We start from the raw sequence: 10,000 nt of genomic DNA on the forward strand, positions 1-10,000 counted from the left end.
TCCCTCCCCCTCTCTCTCTCTCTCTCTCTCTCTCTCTCTCTCTCTCTCTCTCTCTCTCTCTCTCTCTCTCGCCCCCGCTGGTCTTGGCTTCCGGTGTGTCTCCGCCAGCTGGGAGGAGGGAGGAGGAGGAGGAGAAGAAGGAGGAGGAGGAGGAGGAGGAATGAAAAGTCATAGGAAGGAAGAGAGATTTTTCTCCATCTCTCTTTCTTTCTCTCTCCTAATTATATATAACCTCAAAAGACGATCCCTGCTGGGTGTGACAACTCTCTCTCTCTCTCTCTCTCTCTCTCTCTGTTTACCTGGGCAAGAGAGAGACAACCAGGTGTATCTTGCTAATTCCGTTCGTTCGTATGTTCGTGTGTGTTTGTTTTTCGTTACGCGGTTAAGCAAAAAAAAAAAAAGGAAAATATTATAGTGTATCTTTTTGAAGCGTTTGTTTTTCTTCTTTTTCTCTTTTTCTTTCTTTCTCTAATTTCTTTCTCTTCTTTCTTTCTTTCTTTCTTTCTTTCATTATTATTGTTTTCTTCTTTACTTTCTTTCTTTAATTATTTTTTTCCTCTTTTTCTCTTTTTCGTTTTTTAATTTTTTTTTTTTTATTTCTTTCTTAATTTTCTTTTTTTCTTGAGGTTTTCTTTCTCTCTTTCTTTCTTGTTATTTCTTATCCATTGCTCTTCTCTCTCTCTCTCTCTCTCTCTCTCTCTCTCTCTCTCTCTCTCTCTCTCTCTCTCTCTCTCTCTCTCTCTCTCTAATTAAGCAGAAGGAGGCGACTGAGGCGACGGTTCTATTATTCTCTCTCAACATAATTACCTCTCTCTCTCTCTCTCTCTCTCTCTCTCTCTCTCTCTCTCTCTCTCTCTCTCTCTCTCTCTCTCTCTCTCTCTCTCTCTCTCTCTCTCTCTCTCTCTCTCTCTCTCTCTCTCTCTCTCTCTCTCTCTCTCAATGATTTTTTTTCACTTGGATGTTATTTTTCATCAATATTTTCATTATTATTATTATTATTATTATTATTATTATTATTATTATTATTATTATTATTATTATTATTATTATTACTACTACTACTACTACTACTACTACTATTACTACTACTACCGTAACCTTCATTATAATAATTTCGCTTCTTATTAACTTTCTAAACTTTCTGAAAATAAATAAATAAATAAAAATGAACAAATAAAACTCTGAATCTCGAACTTACCTGAACTTAATAATTTTTCTCCGTTTCACCTTTCCTCTTGGTGGTGATGGTGGTGGTGGTGGTGGTGGTGGTGATGGTGGTGGTGGTGATGGTGATGATGATGGTGCTGAAATAAAGAATACAAAGTCGATATCATTGATGGTGTTGACCCGTTTGTGTGTGTGTGTGTGTGTGTGTGTGTGTGTGTGTGTGTGTGTGTGTGTGTGTGTGTGTGTGTGTGTGTGTGTGTAAATGTGATATTATACACGGTAAATTAAAGAAAGGTTAGTTCATGTCCGCACGTACACACACACACACACACACACACACACACACACACACACACACATTCATCACCACCACCACCACCACCATCTCCACCACTAACACCATTACACACCTCCACTATACATCACCCTATACATCACCACCACCACCACCACCACCACCCCGACCCTCGTCACCAGCTCATCACCACCCCGTCATCACCACACCACCGCCGTCACCACCACGCACAGCTCCCAACGCTTCATCTTGCCTGCCCCCCCTCCCCCCCCCCCCCCGTCTCTCTCTCTCTCTCTCTCTCTCTCTCTCTCTCTCTCTCTCTCTCGCTCCCTCTCTCATCTCTCTTGGAAGTGGCGACAGTGTTACCAAAACCGGCGGGGGACCTCACACACACCCCCCACACCACCTCACAACACCACACGCGGGCCACACCACCAACACCACGGACGCAATACCAAGCCCTCAACACCGGCTGGAGGTGAGGAGAGAGCCGGGATAGAGGAAAAACCGGCTGGGAGAGAGAGAGAGTGAGAGAAACGGCTGGGAGGGAAACAGCTTGGACGGGAACGGAAAATGGATCTTTGGTGGCGCTGGGACCAGGAAAATGACTCCGCTGTGTGCTCCTTCTCCTCCTCCTCCTCCTCCTCCTAGTGCGGGCCTCCTCCTACCGGCAGCTCACTAGGGGGCGCCGTTCCCCCTCCTCGGCGACAGAGCGGCCAATCAGCGGGGGGCATCGATTTAGCGTGCGTCCAAGGGCTGTCTAGCGTCTCGTGGCGGTGGCGGTGGCGGTGGCGAGGCGCTCCGTGTGTCCACCAACGTCCGCCGCTACCGTGTGTGTGTGTGTGTGTGTGTGTGTGTGTGTCTTTTTCTGTCTCCTTTTCTTTCTTTCTCTTCGTTTTGTGATTCGTATATTTTTTTCGTGTTTTTTGTTGTTTTCGTTTGCAATTTTTTGTGTGTGTGTGTGTGTTTGTATGTGTGTGTGTGTGTGTGTGTGTGTGTTATGACCTCTTTCTTCATTCTTCTGTTATCTTTTCTTACTTTCTTTGTTACGCTTTCTTACTCCTTGTTATTCTTTTTTTCTCTTTTCTTGTTATTTTCTGTTACTCTATTGTTACACACTCTCTCTCTCTCTCTCTCTCTCTCTCTCTCTCTCTCTCTCTCTCTCTCTCGTCTGTGTTTCTTTGTGGAAGGAGGAAGAGGAGGAGGAGGAGGAGGAGGAGGAGTGAGATATGGAAAATAGGAGAGGAGAAGACCAGGAATAGGAGGAGGAGGAGGAGGAGGAGGAGGAGGAGGAGGAAGACTATAGTTGCTCTGAAGTCATCCTCATCATTATGGCGGGGAGAGAGAGAGAGAGAGAATAACCAGAGAGATAATCAGTAGTAGCCCTCTCTCTCTCTCTCTCTCTCTCTCTCTCTCTCTCTCTCTCTCTCACGCCGCCGCCTCACGCATATAAAAATTGAGGAAGGTCGAGTTTTATTATTTTTTTAAATATTTTTCAAGTGTTTTTATTTTATTTTCGTTTAATTTATACTTTTTTTCTGATTTTTTAATTATTTTTATTGTATTTTCTTGTATTTTTTTTTTCATTTTATTTTATTTTCGTATTTTATTCTCGTATTTTCTTTTCGTATTTTCTTTTCTTAATTTATTTTCGTATTTTATTTTCGCATTTTATTCTCGTATTTTATTTTCGTATTTTATTTTCGTATTTGTGTCTTTATTTTCATCTATTTATTCATTTTAATCCGTTTTTTCTTTTCCTTTTAATTTGTCTGAGTTGTTTTAATTTCACTCTATTCCATTTCTTTTAATTGTATATCATTTAGTTTTAGTTTAGTTTACGTTATTTTGATTTCTCTTTGTATTTTCTTGTATTTATTTATTCATATTTTATCCGTTTTCTTTTTTTTCTTTTAATTTGACTGGGTTATTTTAATTTCACTCTATTCCATTTCTTTTAATTGTATATCATTTCATTTTAGTTTAGTTTACGTTATTTTTGCTTGTTTTAATATGCACTTTATTTTATTTTATTACCGTAACTATTTTTCCTACGATCTTCTTTTCCGCCTCTTTGCGATCTTCTTTTCCGCCACTTTGCGATCTTCTTTTCCACCTCTTTGCGATCTTTTTTTCCGCCTCTTTGCGATCTTCTTTTTCGCCACTTTGCGATCTTCTTTTCCGCTTCTTTGCGATCTTCTTTTCCGCCTCTTTGCGATCTTCTTTTCCTCCACTTTGCCGTGAAGCTCAAAATATTTTCTGTTGCAACGATTAATATCACTTTCTTTTCTTTTCTTTTCTTTTCCACACAAGTTTTTTCATATAACATTTTTTCTGTTGCGTTATTAATACTTTCTCTTAAAAATCAATGACTGTTTTCTTTCCTTTCTTCCTCTAACTCTTTTTTTCCTTTTATTTTCTTTTGTTTTTCATGTTTTTTCACCCAACATTATTTCTGTCACCTCGTCACGCAGCTCAAAATACTTTCTCTTAACCATCAATGACTTCTTTCCTTTCTTACTCTCTAACTCTTTTTTTTCCTTTTATTTTATTTTGATTTCCACATAACTTTTCACCCAACATGATTTTTCTGTCACCTCGTCACGCAGCTCAAAATACTTTCCCTTAACCATCAAGGACTGTTTTCTTTCCTTTCTTCCTCTCTAACTCTTTTTTTCTTTTTCTTTTCTTTTGATTTTCATGTTTTTTCGTCCAACATTATTTTTGTCATCTCGCCACGCAGCTCAAAATACTTTCCCTTAACCATCAATGACTGTTTTCTTTCCTTTCTTCCTCTGTAACACTTTTCCTTTTCCTTTCTTTTGACAGACAGACGGGTTTAACATAATCAGACATAACTTAGCCATATCAACATTGGTTTTAGCCATGATTAAGCTGGTTTACATTCTTTCCTCACTGGGAGTTGAGAAAAGAAGGAATATAGTTTAGAAATTATCTGGTAGGGTGAAATGGTTTTGGCGGCGAGACAGACTGTTTTAACATACTCGGACACAACTTGGGGCACAGAATATTGTTTTCAGCCAAAATTCAACTATTGTCTTTTTATCCTGGGAGTTAAGGACGCAGGAAACACCTCAAAATTAATCTATACTAAGCTAGACTTCAGCGGCGATGATGGTGGTGGTGGTGATGGTGATGTTAGTGGCGTGAAATAATAGTAAGATTGTTTTTATTTATCATTAATCTACTTTTAACTGTTTCTATACACTAGGAGTTAAGAAAAGTGGAAATAATGCCTGAAAAGTGATCTCAACTAGGCTAGACTTCGGTGATGGTGTGACTATGGTGAAGGTGTTGGTGATGGTGGTGATGGCGGTGATGGTGGTGAGAAATAATGGTAATTGTCTCTATATATTATCAAACTATTTTAACAGTCCCAACACCTATCTCTTCCTCTCGTATCTTAGCTAGTGAAGGCAAAGACGAGATCGCCGGTAATTGTCTCTATATATTATCAAACTATTTTAACAGTTCCAACACCTATCTCTTCCTCTCGTATCTTAGCTAGTGAAGGCAAAGACGAGATCGCCGGTAATTGTCTATATATATTATCAAACTATTTTAACAGTCCCTACAACTATCTCTTCTAGTATCTTAGCTAGTGAAGGCAAAGACGAGATCGCCGGTAATTGTCTCTATATATTATCAAACTATTTTAACAGTCCCAACACCTATCTCTTCTAGTATCTTAGCTAGTGAAGGCAAAGACGAGATCGCCGGTAATTGTCTATATATATTATCAAACTATTTTAACAGTCCCAACACCAATCTCTTCCTCTCGTATCTTATCTAATGAAGGCAAAGACGAGATCGCCGGTAATTGTCTCTATATATTATCAAACTATTTTAACAGTTCCAACACCTATCTCTTCTAGTATCTTAGCTAGTGAAGGCAAAGACGAGATCGCAGGTAATTGTCTATATATATTATCAAACTATTTTAACAGTCCCAACACCAATCTCTTCCTCTCGTATCTTATCTAATGAAGGCAAAGACGAGATCGCAGGTAATTTTCTCTATAAATAATAAAACTAATTTAACAGTTCCAACACCTATCTCTTCTAGTATCTTAGCTAGTGAAGGCAAAGACGAGATCGCCGGTAATTGTCTATATATATTATCAAACTATTTTAACAGTTCCAACACCAATCTCTTCTAGTATCTTAGCTAGTGAAGGCAAAGACGAGATCGCCGGTAATTGTCTCTATATATTATCAAACTATTTTAACAGTTCCAACACCTATCTCTTCCTCTTATCTTAGCTAGTGAAGGCAAAGACGAGATCGCCGGTAATTGTCTCTATATATTATCAAACTATTTTAACAGTTCCAACACCTATCTCCTCCTCTTATCTTAGCTAGTCAACGCAAAGACGAGCTCGCCAATCTCACAATAGGCTAGAGTACAGTGATGGAGGTGATGGTGGTGGCGGTGATGGTGGGAGGGGAGCCGTAACGAGATCCTGGCGTGACCATCCGCTATCAACGCTCCCTTTCCCCGCCCCTTACACTGCCCGCTCCCGCCTTACGACAACTACCCTTCGCCTCTACCTCTCCTCCTCCTCCTGCTCCTCCTCCTCTCGCTCGTCATACCTGCGTCCTGCCTAGCCAAATGCCTCTCTATCCTGCCTAGCCAAATGCCTCTCTGTTCTAGCTTGCTGTCGTAGCCTATTCTCCTCCTCCTCCTCCTCTCTCGCCCTTCATACCTGCGTCCTGCCTAGCCAAATGCCTCTCTGTTCCAGCTTGCTGTCGTAACCTAACCAATCCTATCCTATCCTCCTCCTCGTCCTCCTCCTCCTCCTCCTCCTCCTTCCAACACTTCATAACTAGACTTTGAAGGGTATTGAAGGATAGTGATGTATGTAAAAGGGTTTGTTGAGGGTAGAAAGTGTGTGTGTGTGTGTGTGTGTGTGTGTGTGTGTGTGTGTGTGTGTGTGTGTGTGTAGGCGAGTAGTTTAGGTCCATACGAAAGCCTACTGGTCGAGGTTATGTTTTTTTTCTCTCTCTCTCTCTCTCTCTCTCTCTCTCTCTCTCTCTCTCTCTCTCTCTCTCTCTCTCTCTCTCTCTCTCTTTTTAGGTGTGTATGCGTGACCGCCATTTTTTTTTTTTTTTGCTGAAACGAAAAAAAATCCCTCAATCTATCTATTTTCTCTCTTTCTCTCTCCCTCTCTCTTTCTTTATCTCTCTCACAAAGGGAAAAAAAATAAAGAAGGATTACCGTGACAAATTCCCTTTCTTCTTCTTCCTCTTAATCTCCTTCTATTCCTCCTTCCTTCCTTCCTTCCTTTCCTTCCTTTCTTCCTTCCTTCATCTCTTTGACGTTGAATTATGCGCTAAAAAAAATCTTCCTTTGAGAGATATTTTGCGATTTTTTCCAATACTTTTTTCCCTTCCTTTCCCTTCCCTTCCTTTCCCTTCCTATAGAGTTAAGGATTTATTGCGGGAAAGGAAGGGAATGAGAGGGTAGAAGGTAGGTAGGGAAGGAAGGGAAGGGAAGGAAGGAAGGAAGGAAGGAAGGAAGGAAGGAAGAAGAAGAGAAAATGAGAGAAAGAAAAACAGAATAAGAAATAGGAAGAGAGAAAGAAAGAGAGAGAGAGAGTAATTATTGATGACAAAACGCAGGAAAGGAAAGGAAGAGAGGGATGATGAAGAAGAGGAGGAGGAGGAGGAGGAAGAAGAAGAGGAAGAGGAAAGGTGAAGGTATATTGATGACGGGAGGGGAGAGAATAAGGGAAGGGAGGAAGGGGAGGGATGGGACAGTAGCGGTAGGGAGAGGAGGGGATAGGAAGGGGAAGGAGAGGGAAGGGGAGAGAGTTCAGGAAGGGAAGGGGAAAGGATGGGGAAGGGAGGGGAGGGCAGGATGGGGCCGCGTGACGGTCATCTGAAGTTCTGTCGCACGGCCGGAACCAAGCTGTGATGGAAGGGGCCATTTTGTCCCTGTGAGTCCGATCCTACGACGCAAACTTATCCTGCGGCGAGAGATCCTTCACGGCGTAGGATTGGTGACGATATGAGAGGCGAGGGAAGAGGATAGGAGATAAATAAGGATAGGAGAAGGAAATGGGTAGGTAGGGACGTTCTGTATATATCTTGCGAGTGAAACTGATTTTAAGACGAGGTTAAGTTACGCCAAAAGATGGTATACAAAAAAAACAAAAGAGAATCGCATTACCCAAACACTAAAGTAGGTAAATATAAATGAAAACCGCCTTTAATATATACTAGTACTGTCAGTTAACCAATTCTTTATTTAACTTTTGATATCTTTTACCTCGATGCTTCACGCGGGGTTCCTCAAGGCAGAGCGTCACCCCCGCACCGAATGTATCTAACAGCGCCGTGTCTCTGTCCTGCCTAGCCAAATGCCTCTCGGTACTGCCTAGCCAAATGCCTCTCTGTTCTAGCTTGCTGTCGTAGCCTATTCCCGACTTTTTCTTCCTTCTCCTCCACCTCCTCCTTCCTTTCGCTCTTTCTCTCGTATCTCCTCGCTCGCTCCCCGCACCTTCGTCCTGCCTAGCCAAATGCCTCTCGGTACTGCCTGGTCAAATGATTCTCTGTCCTAGCCTGCTGTCGTAACCTATCGCCGACGTTCTCTTCCTCCTCCTCCTCCTTTTTTCCGCTCTTTCTGTCGTATCTCCTCGCTCGCTCCCCGCACCTTCGTCCTGCCTAGCCAAATGCCTCTCGATACTGTCTAGTGAAATACCTCTCTGTCCTAGCTTGCTTTCGTAACCTATTCTCCTCCTCCTCCTCCTCCTCCTCCTCCTCCTCTTCTTCTTCTTCAGGCCAAGATAAAATATAAACTAGCCGATAATAAAAGTAGTAAATTTAAAACTTAGGATAATATTAATAAAGAGGGAGCAAGGGAGCAGGGGGTATGAACAGCGAGTGAGTGAAGCGACGCGCCCCCGGGAGTATGTTCCCCATTAGTTTATATATTGTCTTCCCAGCACCTTACGTATATAACCAACTTCTTAATTACAAAAAAAAAAGAAAAAACAACAACAACCTTTGATATAAACAGAAATCATAAAACACGAATTATTCCTGTCTCAAAAAACAACAACAACAACAACAACAACAACAACAACAACAAGAATAGGCACCCCAATAATGATATCTAAATAAAGCCAAAATTACACACACACACACACACACACACACACACACACACACACACACAGTAAAAAATAGACTCCGTGGCGATGAGGGAAAATAAGAGAGAATGACGAGGAGGAGGAGGAGGAGGAGGAGGACGAGGAGGAGGAGGAGGAGGAGGAGGAGGAGGGATGAGTTGGAGCAATTTTGATCCAATCGAAGGACGCAACGTTAAAGGGGAGGACTCCTTTCTCTCTCTCTCTCTCTCTCTCTCTCTCTCTCTCTCTCTCTCTCTCTCTCTCTCTCTCTCTCTAACTAACTAAAAATACCCAAAAATATTCTAAAAACAAATTAAAAAACGAAATATATATAAGAAATCGAATCATTATTATTATTATTATTATTATTATTATTATTATTATTATTATTATTATCGTCAAAGGAGAAACAATGATAACAACAACGATTAGAAGAAGAAGAAGAAGAAGGAAAAGAAGATGAAGAAAAGAAGATAGGAGAAAGAGGAGGAGGAGAAGGAAGAGGAAGAGGAGGAAGGAAAGGAGGAGAAAATGGAGTCAGAGAGAGAGAGAGAGAGAGAGAGAGAGAGAGAGAGAGAGAGAGAGAGAGAGAGAGGAAAAAATGTGAGAGAGGAGGAAGAGGAGAGAGGAGGAGGTAGATAAAGAGAAGGATTAAGAGGAAGAGGAAGGAGAGGAGGATGAGGAGGAGGAGAAAGAGGAGGAGAAGGAAGAAGACGAAATAATGAAAGGAAAACTGAGAGAAAGAGGAAGAAGAAGAGGAGGAGGAAGAGGAGAAGAAGGATGAAAGAGAGGAAGAGGAGTAAGAGTAAGAGGAAGAGGAAGAAGAGGAACAAATAAAAAAGAAAAAAATAATAATAATAGAAAAATGAGTAAGATTAGGAGGGAGAGGAAGAGGAAGAGGAGGAAGAAGAAAAGGAGGAAGAAGAAGAGGAAGAAGAAGAGGATAAAGAAGAGTATGGTAGCAGCTTTTCATCTCTCTCTCTCATTTGGTCATCAATTTTGCTCTCTCTTAAAGGTGATGGAGGTGAGAAGGGTCCCTACTCTCTCTCTCTCTCTCTAATTCCCTCTCTATTTTTCTCATATCTTCCTTTCCTCCTCTTTTTCTCTCCCTTTTTTCCTCCCTGTCTCTCTCCCTTTTTCCTCCCTTTCCTCTCCCTTTCCTCCCTCCCATTTTTCCCTCCTGCGCCCTCCCTACACGTCATTACCACACACACACACACACACACACATATGCGGGTAAAACGTACATAACAGCTTTGTGTGTGTGTGTGTGTGTGTGTGTGTGTGTGTGTGTGTGTGTGTGTGTGTGTGTGTGTGTGTGTGTGTGTGTGTGTGTGTGTGTGTGTGTGTGACGTTCTTTTAAAGCTGAAAGTTGATCACCTGG

General features: G+C 41.5%; 1 long non-coding RNA gene across 6 annotated transcripts in view; it reads right to left on the reverse strand.

Annotated features, from left to right (window-relative positions):
- The window catches only part of LOC126980580 (uncharacterized), a 62,337-nt gene that overhangs the window by 20,124 nt on the left and 32,213 nt on the right, over nucleotides 1-10,000 (reverse strand). For all 6 annotated transcript variants that reach the window (XR_007733382.1, XR_007733379.1, XR_007733384.1 and 3 more), the window contains one exon: nucleotides 1,199-1,304. This is a non-coding gene — a long non-coding RNA (uncharacterized LOC126980580). The remainder of the gene's footprint in view (nucleotides 1-1,198; nucleotides 1,305-10,000) is intronic.

The sequence above is a fragment of the Eriocheir sinensis genome, chromosome 44, assembly GCF_024679095.1.
Source record: "Eriocheir sinensis breed Jianghai 21 chromosome 44, ASM2467909v1, whole genome shotgun sequence".
In the NCBI taxonomy this organism is placed as follows: domain Eukaryota; kingdom Metazoa; phylum Arthropoda; class Malacostraca; order Decapoda; family Varunidae; genus Eriocheir; species Eriocheir sinensis.